The sequence below is a fragment of the Falco punctatus genome (genome assembly GCF_963210335.1).
Source record: "Falco punctatus genome assembly, chromosome: Z".
Lineage (NCBI taxonomy): Eukaryota > Metazoa > Chordata > Aves > Falconiformes > Falconidae > Falco > Falco punctatus.
In genome coordinates, this window is record NC_137586.1 from 31,648,742 (window position 1) to 31,664,510 (window position 15,769).

General features: G+C 41.1%; 1 protein-coding gene across 6 annotated transcripts in view; it reads left to right on the forward strand.

Annotated features, from left to right (window-relative positions):
* KDM4C (lysine demethylase 4C) overlaps window positions 1–15,769 on the forward strand; it is a 308,684-nt gene that overhangs the window by 231,590 nt on the left and 61,325 nt on the right. The window lies entirely within an intron of this gene.

Here is a 15,769-nt window from a genome sequence, read left to right on the forward strand (position 1 = left end):
TAAAGATCAGAGTCAACTTTCAAATATGATTTGAACATTTGGGGACAGTAATACTTCTTATCCAAAAGGGAAGAAGGGCTTGTGATTGTATTTCATCTCAAAGCTTAATTTTTCATTGGTATTCATTTGAAAGATCTTCTAATTTGGCCAATAATATAGCAGATACTATTGGGATCTCCTTCTGTGGTTATTCATCTGAACTTTGCACACCCTGTAGTATTTGATAATTTACTTTATGCCTTATTTTACCTTTTTGGTTATCAATACTGGTGTCACTGTGTTGCTGAGAAAAATACTACCTAATATCTGTGTAAGATTTTGAAAATACAATGATCCAGTAGGTTGTTAAGAGTTACTTTATGTTCATATATGTATCTATCTATCTCCTTTATATATAAGAACTTTATCTTCTTTTATATATATATATATAAACTATATGTTTTTTATATATATATGAGAGAGATGAACAATGGGTACTGGTGGACATTGGGATTTATTTATGAATTAACATTTAGACTGTGGGGGTTTTTGAACCTGATTTTTTGGCTTAATTGCATATAAAATTTTTCTCTAGAAAGAAATTTCTGTATGTAAAATGATATGTCACATATAAGGGGAAAGAAAAATTGTGAGAATTAAAACAGCTAGGAAAGAGACAGAAATGTGTCTGCTGATGTAAGTATAATAAGTAGCAAGGATTAAATGTGTCCAGTGGTTGCAGAATCTAAATGATGTTTTAGGAAATGGGGAGAAAGAAAACTGACACCAGGATTGTATCTGTAAGAAGATAATTTGGAGACAGTGTAATCCAGGAAAGCTTATCTCTGATCACTACATGCACAAGCTGTAAAGGCCGTTTTACTGTTTTTGGTTTCCTTGTTGCTTGCATTGTTTTGTGATTGAATTGTGATTGAATACACAGCAAACCAAGGTATTTTTAAATGCAATTTTAAAAGAGAAAAAAAGTCTTCCATAATCTTGTATCATTTCTGTGTCCAGGATAAGCTATTTTGAACTGGACCATCACTGCAATTATTACCAGTTTGATTTATAAGACCATTAGGGTGTATTTTCAATCTTCTAGAAATGTACCTTTTTAGTATCCGTAAGTCTTAGGGAGTTTTGAATAAATTTTTGTATCCTGTTGACTATTTACACATTACATAAGTAAGAATTTTAAAATTTAAAGCTGCTTAGTGGAAAAGGGCCTGGGGGTGCGGGTCGGCAGCCGGCTGGGCATGAGCCAGCAGGGTGCCCAGGTGGCCAAGGAGGCCAGCAGCACCCTGGCTGGTGTCAGAAGCAGTGTGGCCAGCAGGGCAAGGGAAGGGACTGTCCCCCTGCACTGGGCACTGGTGAGGCCACCTTTATGAGGAGCAGCTGAGGGAAGTGGGGTGATTTAACCTGAAGAAAAGGAGACTGAGGGGAGACTTTATTAATCCCTACAAATATCTGAAAGGAGGTTGTAGGCAGTTGGGGGTAGGCCTCTTCTCCCAAGTAACAAGCAATAGGACAAAAGGAAATGGCCTCAGGTTATACCAGGTGGGGTTTAGGTTGGTTATTCCTTCACTGAAAGGATTGTCAAGCACAGGAACAGGCTTCCCAGGGAAGTGGTTGAGTCACCATCCCTGGGTGTATTTAAAAGATGTGTAGATGTGGCACTTGGAGACATGGTTTAGTGGTGAACTTGGCAGTGTTAGGTTAGTGGTTGGACTCCATGATCTTAAAGGTCTTTCTCAACGTAAATGATTCTATGATTCTATAAAAAACCAATATTTCTCAACATCAGTGGGTGCTTATAATCCCTTCATTATACTTCTGTTGCTTTAATGTCCCCACAGTTTTATGTCATATAGACTCACAGAACCGTAGAATGCTTTGGGTTGGAAGGGACCCTTAAAGATCATCTAGTCCAAACCCCCTGCCATGGGCAGGGACATCTTTCAATAGATGAGGTTGCTCAAAGCCCCATCTGGCCTGACCTTGAACACTTCCAGTGATGAGGCACTCACAGCTTCTCTGGGCAGCCTGTTCCAGTTCCTCACCACACTCATTGTAAAAAATGTCTTCCTTTTATCCATTCTAAACTTACCCTCCCTCAGTTTAAAACTGTTGCCCATTGTCCTGTCAATACAGGGCCTGGTAAAAAGTCTTTCCCTGTCTGTCTTATAAGCCCCCTTTAAATATTGAAAGGCCACAATAAGGTCTCTCCAAAGCCTCTTCTTCTCCAGGCTGAAGAACCCCAACTCTCTCAGCCTTTCTTCACAGGAAAGGTGTTCTATCCATCTGATAATTTTTGTCTTGGACCTGCTGTAGCATGTCCATGTCTGCCTTGTGCTGGGGACCCCAGAGCTGGAAGCAGTACTGCAGCTGGGGCTACTCTTATAAGAGTGAAGCAGAGGGAGAAAATTCCCTCCCTCGTCCTGCAGCCCAGGATATGATTGTTTTCTGGGCTCGTTGCTGTCTCATGCCCAATTTTTCATCCACCAGTATCCTGAAGTCCTTCTACGCAGGGCTGCTTTCAATCTGCTCATCCCCCGGTGTGTATTGATACTTGAGACTGCTCCAACCCAGGTGCAGGACCTTGTTGAACTTTGTGAGGCTTACATGGGCTCACTTCTTAAGGCTGTCAGAGTCCATCTACATGGCATCCCATCCCTCTAGCGTATCAGCTGCACCACTCAGCCTGGTGTCCTCTACAAACTTTTTGAGGGTCCACTCAGTTCCACTATCTCTGTTGTGGAAGATTATGAAATAGTACTGGTCCCAGTATGGACCCTTGAGGGACACCACTCATTACTTGTTTCCACTTGGACATCGAGCCATTTACTGTAACTCTTTGGATGTGGCATCCAGCCAATTCTTTATCCATCTGATAGTCCATCCATTGAACCCATGTCTCTCCAATTTAGCAGCAAGAAGATTGTGGGGGACCATATCAAAGGCCTTACAGAAGTCTAGGTAGATGACATCTGTAGTTCTTCCCTTGTCCACTGATAGTGAAGACTACTTGATTAATCAGGCATAATTTGCCCTTGGTGAAGCCATGCTGTCTGTCTCCAGTCACCTCTCTGTGTTCCATATATTTTGACATGTCTTCTGGGAGTCTGTGTTCTGTGACATACTGGGCACTGAGGTGAGTCTGACTGGTCAGTAATTCCCAGGGTCTTCCTCTTGCTCCTTTTTAAAGAAGGGTGCAATATTCCCTTTCCTCCAGTCACTGGGGACGTTCCCTGTCTGCCATGACTTTTCAGATACTGTGGAGAGTGGCTTGGTACCTTCAGTCTATTCCCTCAGGACCCTGGGATGCATCTCATTGGGTCCCATGGCCTTATGTATATTCAGGTTCCTCAGGAGAGCTTGAACCTGGTTTTCTCTTACAGTGGGAGAGACTTCATTCCCCGGGTCCCTGCCTTGAAGTTCAAGGACCTGAGAGATGTGGGATGATTACCATTGGAAACTGAGGCAGAAAATCTGTTGAGTCCCTCAGCCTTCTCTGTATCGGTTGCCGCTAGTACTTCTGTCTCGTTTGAGGGAGCAGAGAAAAGAAGGGGTGGGTGGGTGCATTTTTCTTTAATCTTCCTTTTCTGACCAACCTTCTGACCATTCTTATTATTCTTTGCATCCCATGCCAAATTCAGCTCCGTCTGTGCCTTGGCTTTCCCAATCCTATCCCTACACATCCAGACAGTGCCCCTATATTCTTTCCAGGGTACGTGTCCCTGGTTCCAGTGCCCGTGCATTTCCTTCCGATGCTTTAACTTGACCAGGAGGTCCTTCCTCAGTCATGCTGGTCTCCTGCACTCCTTGCCTGATTGCTCACGCATGGGAATTGAGAGCCCTTGGGCTGTAAGACAAATGTCCTTACGGAGCTGCCAGCTCTGTTCTGTTCCTTTATCCCTGGGGGCAGTGTCCCGGGGGGTCCCATCCTGTAATTCCCTAAACAACTGAAAGTTCACTCTCCTAAAATTCAAGGTCTTGACTCTTCACCTGGCCCGTATCCCTCGAGGTTGTGAATTTTACCAGGGAATGGTCACTGCAGCCCAGGCTGCCACTGGTCTTGACTTCTGTAATTAGTTCATCTGTGTTGGTAGGCAACAGGTCCAGTAACACTTCTCCTATGTGGGGCTGTCTGTCACCTGGATTAAGAAATTATCTTCGATGCTCTCCAAGAGTTTTCTGGACTGCTTAGAGCTTGCTGTGCTGCTTTTCCAGCAGCTGTCAGGGTGACTGAAGTCCCCAAGCTGGATCAGAGGCTGTGAGTGTGGGGCTTCCTGCAGCTGAAGTAAGAAGTCTTCATCATCAGCATCTTCTTGATCGGGTGGCCAGTAATAAGCACCAACCATGAAGTTCCTTTTGTTGGCTTGGCCCCTGATTTTTACTTATAAGGTCTCAACCTGTTCATTACTGTTCTTCAGAGATAGCTCTGTGCAGTCAGTCCACTCTTTTACATAGAGGGCAACATCTCCTTCCTTGCCTGTCTTTTCTGATCATTTTGTAGCCCTTGTTTGCAGCGCTCCAGCCATGTGATTTGTCCCACCAAGTTTCAGTAACAGTGATTAGATCATAGCTTTCCAGCTGCACAGTTGCTTCCAGCTCCTTCTGCTTGTTACTTGTGCTACCTGCTGTTTTATGGATTTGGTGTGTTTTAAGGCTAGAATGATAAGTAATTTCTAAATTAGTTATTTGGACATAATTGAGAATACTTGGAAACTCTGTTCAGTGAGAATGTTTAGCTTTCAGAGGTTAAATTTGGATGTTTAGTACTTTAAGCCAGTTTTTTACTGTCATTATCTCGTTCTCTGCCACAAGGTATTGCTGTGGTGGTTCTTGGAACATTATTGTCAGAGCTGTTCCCTGAAGTGAAAAAGGTCCAGTTCAGGTTAGAAGCTTGAGTACCTGTCTATATGAACAGATATTATTTCTCCTTTAGGAAGCGGATTGCTATTTGAAATAATATTTGTAAGGAGCTGCTGGAGAAAGTAGTAAGTTGAATTGAGCAGAAAATTCTGGGGATTTGAAGTAACTCAAGTTAATGTTAATTTTAAAGAGCAGAGAATGATTGCTGAACTGCTACCATGTATTACCTTTTCCCATGAGTTAAGTAGCTCTCTGTGAGCTTTCTGTATATGCAGTTTCCAAGAAAAAGTATGAAGCATCTGTTAAGTTTTATTAGAGAAAAAATGGCACATGCTTTTAGAGTCTAATGATTTGTCCTCCCTTTGTTTACCATGTAGCTCTGTTAACAGTAATTTATTTCATCGTGCGATTTTGTTTTGCATCCTGTTATTGTCAGAAGAAGGTATGGTCTCTTAGATAGTCACAGCTTGAACTATAGATGAGTGTCTTAAATTATCCCAAATGACAGAGAACAACATTTTGTCTCTAGAGGAGTAGCCTATTTTCTGCTATATACATAGTGGTGTGAGATCATTTGCTGAGCACATCCAGTATGTTTAACTGTGTGGTCTTCAGCAATGGCTATATGTTGTTTTCATTACCAGCAAGCATTACATCTGTCTTGTCAGCTCTGAACTTAAGCAGCTTACTTATTCCTTGCACCTTATCACAGCAGGGCACTTGGCAAGCTGAGAGACTGCACTGTCCAAGTCTGACAAACATAAGTCATAAAACGATGTCAACATCATAATGATGGCACTGCAGCCTACATCATGTTCCAGTTTCTCTAGTAGCCTGTATGTTACAGAGTGACACTATATGACAGGAAGTTCTCTTGGTGGACAGCCAGTGTTATTATCTGTTTTTTCAGTAGAGAAGGTCAGGTGTCCAAAGGTGCCATAACAAAATCACACATAAATTGGTGTAAAGTCATAAAACGAGTAACGAATGTGCTAACTTCATATTGCATACAATTTAGCTTTGTGAAACTGGGCAGAGATAAAGATACATGAACGTAAGTAGAGGCTGAGGAAAATATCCAAAACTGGATTTGAGAAATTATATATTCCTCTGCTTTTTGAACATCAGAGTAATAGTAGATGTGTTCTTGTGCAAGTGTAACTCAACAGGGCTTTAAATAAAGAAGTCATTGCAAATAGAATCTTTGTTTTGAAGACTTTCTGGGGAATAGTTAGTATGCAGGAACTTTCAGCCTTTTGCGTGGTGTCTTGTGTTTGTCATTCATTTAATCTTTTTTAGCTATCTACCTTATCCTTTGATGTTAAGGCTATAGAAATGTTAGCCATAGAAATGACAGCTGGAGGGAGTGGAACAAATAGAAGAGTCTACTTGTATTTCCTGATTCTGTATGATACTCAGGTAACCATCTGGTCCATAGCTTGTTGGTTTTCTTCTGCAATATTAAATATCAATTCCTTAATGACAGAGGAACTAGAGTCTTGCAACTAGGCAGTACTTAAATGACTTTGGAGAAATTCCAGATCTCCCTTGAGTAACAAGGCTTGAATTATGTTGCAGATGTCCACTGGCTGGAAGCCTTTTGCTTTTAGACCATCATGGAAGTGTATTTCTATCCTTGTGAGAGGTCTTTTTATAAGCGAAATCTGTTTACTGGCAAATCAGTTCTGCTGCTATAACACAACTTGCAGTGTAGACTTACCCTAGTCAGAGCTGCCCATAATATGCATTTTCTAGTTCAGTATCATAATTTTAAGACACCCCATCTATCTGAAAAATACTATGGTCACTGTGAAGGTTGCATTTGAGATAACTATCATACAAGTCTCTTCTGCCCTTAGGAATTTTCTGTTTGCAATAATCCCGTCTACTTCAACTAGTCATGGTAGAAATTATCTCATTGCAGTAAGTAGAGGTTGGATAGCTTTTAAATAGAAACTGGAAATTTGCAGCTCTCTACTGGATGTGCCTTGCTAAGTTAATGGGAAACATGCTCGTAGGAGCTAAAAGTTTAGTGAATATGTCACAGAAAAGATCTGCTATCCCTTAGTTTTACTTTGAGAGTTCATTTTCCCGCATGTAAACTCACACATAGTGGCAATGCTTTTGCATGCAGATACATGTACATGCAGACATGTATTCCTTTACATATACAGTAAATATTGGCTTTTAGAGTAAGGGAAGCATAAGAAAATCAAATTCCTTTGATACAAGCATTTTTGCAACTCACTGAGAGGTGGAAGTAACTATTTTTTATATATTTACATTATTCTTTCTATTTCTTTTGGAGACCTAGTAGAATATATGAAGCTGGAAAGATTTTACTCATTTGTTCTTTTTGCACAAAAACTGAATGAATGAATCATGGTCATTTTTTAATGTCAGAAACTTCTTGTTTTTCTGCAGTGGGAATATAATTTTTTTTTCTCCAGAGTTTATGGTAACTATTGCCTAATTTCCATGCTTCTACCATTTAATTTCAAGATTTTTATTACACCACCCCTTCCCCCCCTCCCCATCAGGTTAATGATTTGACGTATCCTAACCTTCCATTCTGTTTTAAGTCATTTCATTATGACATAACCTATTATCATAAACTTATTTATACAAATGAACTTCAAACTTCTGACCTCAGAATTTGACACTGGTTTTTTTCATCTCAGAGAAGTGAGATTCTCCATTTGTAAAAGGCAGAAGGGCTGTGGTTACTGGCTGTCAGTTTCACAGATTTGCTGTTGACTGGAAAAAACACGAAAAGCTATTTAAGAGCTCAGATCTTTTAATAATTTTTAATGTAAGTATGCAGCAGAGAATTTATTCCATATATGTTATATATCTTTTGGATTCCTACTCTTCAGCAGTATTGTAGGTTTTATTAAAACACACGTGTGTGTGTGTATATATATGTATATGTAAAATCTCTTGAATATACCATTGCAGATGTTTTCTTTCTTTCAGTAGAGAGAACATGTATAGCTATTTGTAGGTGGATGCTTCTTTTATTTACACAACTGTTTTTCAAAGTTCATGACAGCAGAAGAGATAAGGCAGCCAGCAGGTTTTTTGCTACTATATTACTGTATTTTTTTACTGTAATTGAATGACAGAACCTTACCACCTTTTTTTTCCCCCTCCTAGTTATTGTGGTTTATTTTTGGGGGGCTGTCCTTTTTTTTTTTTTTTTTTTTTTTTTCCCGGTGACAACTCCAGAGAATGTAGGAAGTTTGAAAGGGTCCTGGCTATGTTCCCTTAAAGCAGCAGTAAACATTGCAAAAGATTATTCTCTGGGTGGTATTTGCAGCTATTACTTAAGACTCCTTCCTTGTTTATACAGTTGAATAATTGTGACTAGCACGCAAGCAGGTGTCAGGGAATACTTTCTGTTGAAATTCAGAGTTTTGTGCTGTCCTAGAGAGCTCCTAGTAAATTACAAACATTTGTTCAAGTGTTGCCAAACAGATGGACTCAGCCTTATTAGTTTCATAATGATTTTTAAAATGATTGGAACAAAATGAAAGTGTAGAGATTACAAGAGCAGGTAAGCAACATAGAAATGAGGGAGATACAGTAGATATTTATCCCTTGCTAACAGATTACTTTAAAAGGTCAAAATTCAGATCAAAATGTTTGTCAGGTGTGATGAAATGGTTAGTGAGCAGTCAATGGGACTATGGATGAGACTTTGTAAACTTTCAGTATCTCAACTGTATGGAAGCAGGGTTGATATTGCAAACTCATTTTCTTATACCCCCACCCCACCCCTTTTTTATTTTTTTAAGTGAAGATCAGAAAGGAGGGAATGAGCCACCTCTCAATGTGGAATCATGAACTGTAGAGCACTTTGTAAGCAAAGCAGCTAATGGCTAAATATTTTTTACCTTGATCATTATTGTATGAAAGAAAAGAGAAAAAACTTTAAAGTGCAAGTAAACATTATATCTAAGTTAAAGGAAGAAAATGCATAACTGAAAGCTACTGAGAGGATGATTACAGTCCATGTAGTTCATTTGGGTGGCCAGCTAGATAATTTTTGAGTATATTAGTTTCTAAGTTTTTTTCTGCAGTGCAGCAGAATCTGTGCATAAAATGGCTATACCAAAATTGTTTGAATTCTTAAATCAGCATCACAACATTTTAAAGCTTTAATTATTACTTTGTTTTAATAATTGAACTAGATGTACTTACATGTTCATAGGTAATAATGTAGTAAACTGGATTTTCCTCTATTGCTGTGAGAATAGTAGTAGAATTAGTAAAACAAGGATGTCATAGGTGATCTCCTTCTTGGCTTGCTGTACTTGTTCAGCTGTTCAAAATTCAAACTTAGGGAGCACAGTATACTGGACACAGCTAAAGACCCATTTTTTTATTTCCTCTCAATAACATCTTTCTTTACCTAGTGTGTGTGATCAGCTGTTTAACATAAGCTAGGTATATGAAACCCAATTATTGGTTCCAGAAGATTTTATTACTCAGAGTTGCCTACATGTTGATGGCTGTCAACAGAAAATCGATGAAAGAAATCACCCACTTTTGCTCTGCATTTTGTCATTATAGTGTTGCATAATGCAGTATCTATATTGTATAGGATGTAGCCATTGCTTTAAGATTTTAATGGACTGGAATTAAATTTTGTGTAAATATGATAACTATCATGTTCCATATAGTTCAAAGACATTTCAAAGATCCTTTACTTTCAAATCAGTAACATGATTTAATATTATACTAAACTGAGTGCTTGTATTATATTTTTATTTTGGTGTAAGTCTCTTGTCAGGTCTCTTATCACAGCATCTGAGAGCTTTTCAAGTAGTTATGAAACAATATGAATGATATCCACAGTATTTATACTACCTTATTTTTTCTCCAAAAGGTGAATATTCTTGAGTATGTAGTTTTAGCAGTTATTTGTAGGTGTTTTGATGTTTGTTTTTTCTTTTTTTTTTTAAATTATTTGCCATTAAGTGCAGGCATTCCAGCTTGTTTATACCAAGTCAGTCTGGGGAAGAAATGTTGATAGTACATGCTGTGCCCTGGTAGTGGAAAGTGGTTAGGGTAGTAGGTAACCCTTAGTTCTTGAGTTAATTTGTTCCAGTCTTAAACTGGTCCTCTGAAAGATGATGCTTTCTGTACTGTCAAATTTGTTGTGGAAGTTCCCACCATGCTTACATTTGTGCAGCTGAGCCGAACTGACACTTTCCTCTGCTGACCCCTAGTCAGTGAAGTACTTTGGGTGGGAAGACTGTAAAGTTGTGTAGTTAGTCCATAGGAAGCAGAACCTTTAAAGAAGGAGGAATGATCATGGTGTGCTTTTGGAGGTGTTTGAGAACTTAACAACAGCTCATCTAGTGTTTTTTGATTAATGTTTTTCCTGAGAATAGGAATGTTTATTAGAGGCCTGGTATTTTCTTTAGAGCTGTATAAATGCTTTACAGGATGTAAAAAATTGTAAATTTTTTTTACAAAAAAATTTGTAGTCCTTCATTGAAACATGGAATTACTTTTTAAATTTGCACAAAGCACTAAAGCAAACCAAAATATATAGTTTGCTTTAAAACAATTTCATTTATTTTTCAGGCTTTTAAAAACTTCAAAAATTTAGAAAGTTTTAATTCTGCTTTGGTTTAAGGTTTTTTGGTTTTTGGTGTTTTGTTTTGTTGGGGTTTTTTTTGTGTCATTGGAAGGTTGATGCATTTAATTTAGAAAATATCAAAATCGCAGGTGTCACTGGGAAAAGTTATCCTAGAATTTTTTTTTATTATTTTTGTGTTGCTCTTTTCTGTTTCATAGAAGCTTAATATAATTTAGATTTCTTAAGTATACCATCAGTTACAGATTTTAAATTTCCCTGATGTACTTAGGATTTGATTGGGCAGTTAGATTACTGCATTGAATAATCCTAAAATCCTTTAAAAATGGAAAAAGATGACATTGCCAAGTAAAACAAATACAGTTTTATGGGTCCAGCTATTTACCCACGAAGAAATAATTCACCCTTGTGAACAAGACAGTCTAATATAGTGAGATTTTAAGAATGTGGGCATTAAATAATAAAATACATAAATGAAAGTGTATCAAGACAAAACTCAACAGTGTGAACAAAAAATGTTCTATGTTAATATTTTTCAAATGAGAGTAGCAGTAAACAATCTTTTCAAATTCAGTTTTTATTATATGCGCTAGTGCTGTGTAACAGGTGTAAAGAATAGTATTTATTTATTTTGTGGAAAGGTTACGAAGCACGTGATTTTCTATATATTGCAATTCCTTGGTTGGTCCTTATCCTGTAATAATTAGGAATGTGAATGTATAATTCTCCACAGCAGTTTACAACTTGTTAGGGAAGGTTTGGAGTGCAGCACTTGGAGCTTTTGATGAATTATCCAAATTCTGTGTTTCTTAATTGGCAATGAAGTTGTTTCTTGTCCAAACAGAAAGCTTCAAACTTTTCACATAGCTGCTAAATTGCAAATCTTGAGCAGCAAACTGGAGAAGGGAAAGACTTTATATAAGCAAAGTAACAGTTTATGGGTTTTGATAAAAAGTCTTATTATGGTACTTGGTAAGTCAGTTGCAGAGGCAAGCTGCTCCAGAGCCAGCCCGTTCTGCTGCAGAGCGGCAGATCTCAGTGCATGGCAGGGTTTCCTGAAGCAGGGCAACTCCAGGCCAGGGCAGCAGAGACACCCACCAGGAGCTGGCAGCTCTTGTAAGAGATGCTGACGAGGCCTGGGCATTGCCAGAGGAGCTGCAGCCACCTCCATATTTATAAAAGCAGCCTAGGGAGTGCAAGCAACTGGGGGCATGGCGCTGCAGGTTGTGCAGGAGGGCATGGAGGAGTCGCATCGTCACTCTGCCAGCTTAAAAGGTGAGTTCAGCTGGTGGTCATCCGCCTCCTAGAAGGAGCTTATCTATGGTATCCACCTGGCAGAAAGCTATGTTCTAGATGCTCACCGGAACTGATATGGCTACCCAGAGAGAGCTCCCATGAACACGTGGAGCTGTCCAGGTCTCAGGCTGCAGGGTGTGCAAGAACCTTTCGCTGGGAGCAGATGGCAGTAGTGAGAACAGCTGTGTGAGGTGTGGCCAAGTCAGTGGTCTGCTCAGCCTGGTGACAGAGTGGTGGGAGGAAGCAGAAAGGTTAAGGAGCACCAGGGGGTCTGAGAAAGAGATAGTCTGCTGGAACCATGCTCTTCCCTCCCTGAGACAAACAGGAGCAAGCACCAGAAAAAAACATAAGACCAAGGGGATCCTGTACCCTCCCCGCACCAGGCAGAAGGCAGTAGCTTAAAGGAAAGGCATGAATTGGAGGCAAGTCTGTGCTCAGGGTGGCCTGCAAATGCCCTCCTTGTCCACCTCGCTTTCCCAGGTGCCTCTGTATAACAGGTATGAGACTCTGGATGTGGAAGGTCCGTCAGCTGATGTTGTTCATGATGGTCCATCTATACCAGAGGTGTTGCCAAGGTCAGAAGACCATAACCGCTGTATCAAGACCACTTCCATGAGGAAGACAAGACAGGTTTTAGTTATAGGTGGCTCCCTTCTGAGGTAACAGAGGCAGGCTCAGACCCTCCTTTTAGGGAAGTCTGCTGACTCCCTGGTGCTTGGGTTAAGGGCATCACCAGGGAACTTCCTAGCCTGGTATGGCCTTCGAACTATTACCTGTTACTGCTTTTTCATGTGGGTGGCGATGAAGCTGCAACAGGTAGTCCAAGGATAATCAAAAGAGACTTCAGGGCTTTGGGACAGTTGGTAAAGGAATCTTGAGCACAGGTAATTTTTTCTATCCTTCCAGTTGTGGGCCATGACATTGCAGGAAACAGATGGACCCAGTCTGTTAATACATGCCTCTGTGGCTACTGTCACTGAAATAATTTTGCGTTTTTCAGTAGTGGGATGGTCTACATGGTGCAAGGCCTGCTGACGTTGGATGGGATTTACCTTTCTCAAAGTTTGAAGAGTGTCTTTGCTTATGAGCTGCTGGGGCTGATTGGCAGAACTTTAAACTAGACTTGAAGGGGGATGGGGGTAATATCGGGCTCACATGTGATAAGCCATGGGATGACACACCAAGGTTTGATGGGCAGGGTGCTAGAGAGGGCCTGTTGCTATGAAACGTGCTGGGTACACTGCAGCATACTCAAAGTCCTATGGACATGAGCCAGGGGCTCCTGAGGTAATAGGAGGCAACAGGGGAACACTGGTGAAATACCTCAAAGGAACTAAGGTTTATTCCTCTAAAAAAGTGTCACAGCTGGCAGCCCAGCTGAAATGCCTCTACACCAATGCACGCTGCGTGGGCACCAAACAGAAGTTAGAAGCCACTGTGCTGCTAGAAAGCTATGACCTAGTTGCCATTGCTGAAACTTGGTGGGATGAATCCCATGACTGGAGTGCAGCTCTCAATAGTTACAGGCTGTTGAGAAGGTATAGGCAACTATACCTTCTATGTCAAGAAATGTATGGATTGTGAAGTGCTGTCTCTGAAGAATAATCACAAGGAGGCTGAAAGCCTATGAGTAAGGTTCAGCCCACAGAGGGAACGTTGTGGTCGATGTTACTACAGGCTGCCCGATCAAGGGGAGCCTATTGATGAAGCCTTCTTACTCCAGCTACAGGAGGCAGCGTGCTCAACAGCTCTCATGCTGCTGGGGGACTTCAACCACCCTGACATATGCTGGAAGGGTGACATGGAGAGCTGTAGGAGTGCACTGAGGATAAATTTTTAAGCCAGGTAATAAAAGCCCTGCCAGAGGGGATCCATTATTGGACCTGTTGGTTACCAATGCAGCTGAGCTAATTAGACATGTCAAGACTGATGGCAGCCTGGGCTGCAGTGATCATGCACTCATGGAGTTTGCAGTCCTCAGGGAAACAGACAGGTGAAGAGTAAAGTCAGGACCCTGAATTTTAGGAAACCAAACTTCCAGCTGTTCAAGCAGCTAGTCAGTAAGACCCCCTGGGAAACTGCCCTTGGGGATAAAGTAGCAGAACAGAGCTGGCAGATGTTTAAGGATGCTTTGCATAGAGCATAAGAGCTCTTGTTCCCCAGGTGTAAGAAATCAGGAAAGGAAGGCAAGAGACCAGCATGGCTGAGTCAAGACTTGGTGGTCAAACCAAAGATCAAGAAGCAGATGCACAGGCGCTGGAAGCAGGAACAGGTGTTCCTGAGAAGAGTATAGACGCATTAGCCCGGTTCGGTAAGAATGGGGTCAGGAAGGCCAAGGAATGGCTGGAGCTGAACTTGTCAAGGGACCAAAGAATAGTAAGAAAGGCATCTGTAGGTGTGTCACCCATAAAAGGAAGGTCAAAGAAAGTGTACCCACCTTGAAAAACATGACTGGCAAACTGGTAACAGCAAAGGAGGAGAGGTCCTCAACAATTTTTTGCCTCAGTACAAGGTACAAGGATTATTTACTTTAAAAAAAAGAAAAAAAATATCTATGATGAAAGCCAAGAAAAACTGAAAACCAGAGGATGTTAATTAATCCTTGCAAATAGTTAAGAAGATATGAGAGAAGGAATAGACACCAGAAATAGGTGAAGCTAAGAAGTAAGAAGCTCAAGGAGAATCAAATGTTTCATGAGACCAAACAGGAAATTACTTGAACCGCGTGTGGAGTACCCCAGTGAGCATGCTAAAAGATCCACCCCCGACAAAGAGAGCCCCCTGCTAACAAACTGCCCCGCCCCCCGCCCCCCCCCCCCCCCCCCGGAATGTGCCCTGTGAAAAGAAAGAACCCTGTGCCTTTCAATGGGAATAAGGCTGGTGAGAACCAGTGAGGCTCAAGTGTGATAAAACTTAGTTGTAAACTAGCTGTTCAAATGTGTAAAATGTTTTAGTGTGTGTTAGAAGGTGCACTAGCTTTGTGGATTTACCACCTAGCACCTATCTCTGCACAGACGTGCAATAAAATATCTCCACTCTGTGTGGATTGGCTCTTGCACACAGGGTGAAGAGCCTAGATTTGGGATAACGAGTCTTCACTGGCAACATCTCTTCCCACACCTCTTGAGTGGATGGACCTCGTGGCAGGGACCGGGAGAGCAAAGTTCCTCCCACTGTAAGAGAAGATCAGGTTCAAGACCACCTAAGGAACCTGAACATACATGGTTATGGTACCTGATGAGATGCATCCCAGGGTCCTGAAGGAATTGGCTGATGCAGTTACCAAGTCGCTCTCCATGATATTGGAAGAGTCATGGCAATCAGGTGAAGTTTGTCCCTGGTGATTGGAAAAAGGGAAAAATTGCACCCATTTTTAGTAAGGGTAGAAAAGAGGACCCTGGGAACTAATCTCTTAGCCTCATCCCTGTGCCTAGGAAGACCATGAAACAGATCCTTCTAGGAGCTAGTTAAGGCACATGGAGGAGCGGGAGGTGATTAATGACAGCCAGCATGGCTTCAACAAGGGCAAGTCTTGCCTTACCAACCTTGTGGACTTCTATGGTGGAGTGACTACATCAGTGGACAAGGGAAGAGCTACTGATGTCATCTTTCTGGACTTATGTAAGGTCTTTGACGCGGTCCCCCCCAACATCCTTCTCTCTGATTTGGAGAGACATGGGTTTGATGGATGGACTGTTTAGTGGATGATCAGTTGGCTGGATGGTTGCATCCAGAGAGTAGTGGTCAATGATTCAATGTCTGGATGGAGATCAGTGACAAGTGGTGTCCCTTCCTTCAGGCGTCCATACTGGGGCCAGTACTGTTCAATATCTTCATCAGTGACATAGGTGATGAGATTGAGTGCACCCTCAGGTAATTTGCAGATGAGATCAAGCTGAGTGGTGCGATTGACATGCCTGGGGGATAGGATGCCATTCAGAGGGGACCTAGACAAGCTTGAGAAGTTGGTCCATATGAACCTCATGAAGTTCAACAAGGCCAAGTAAA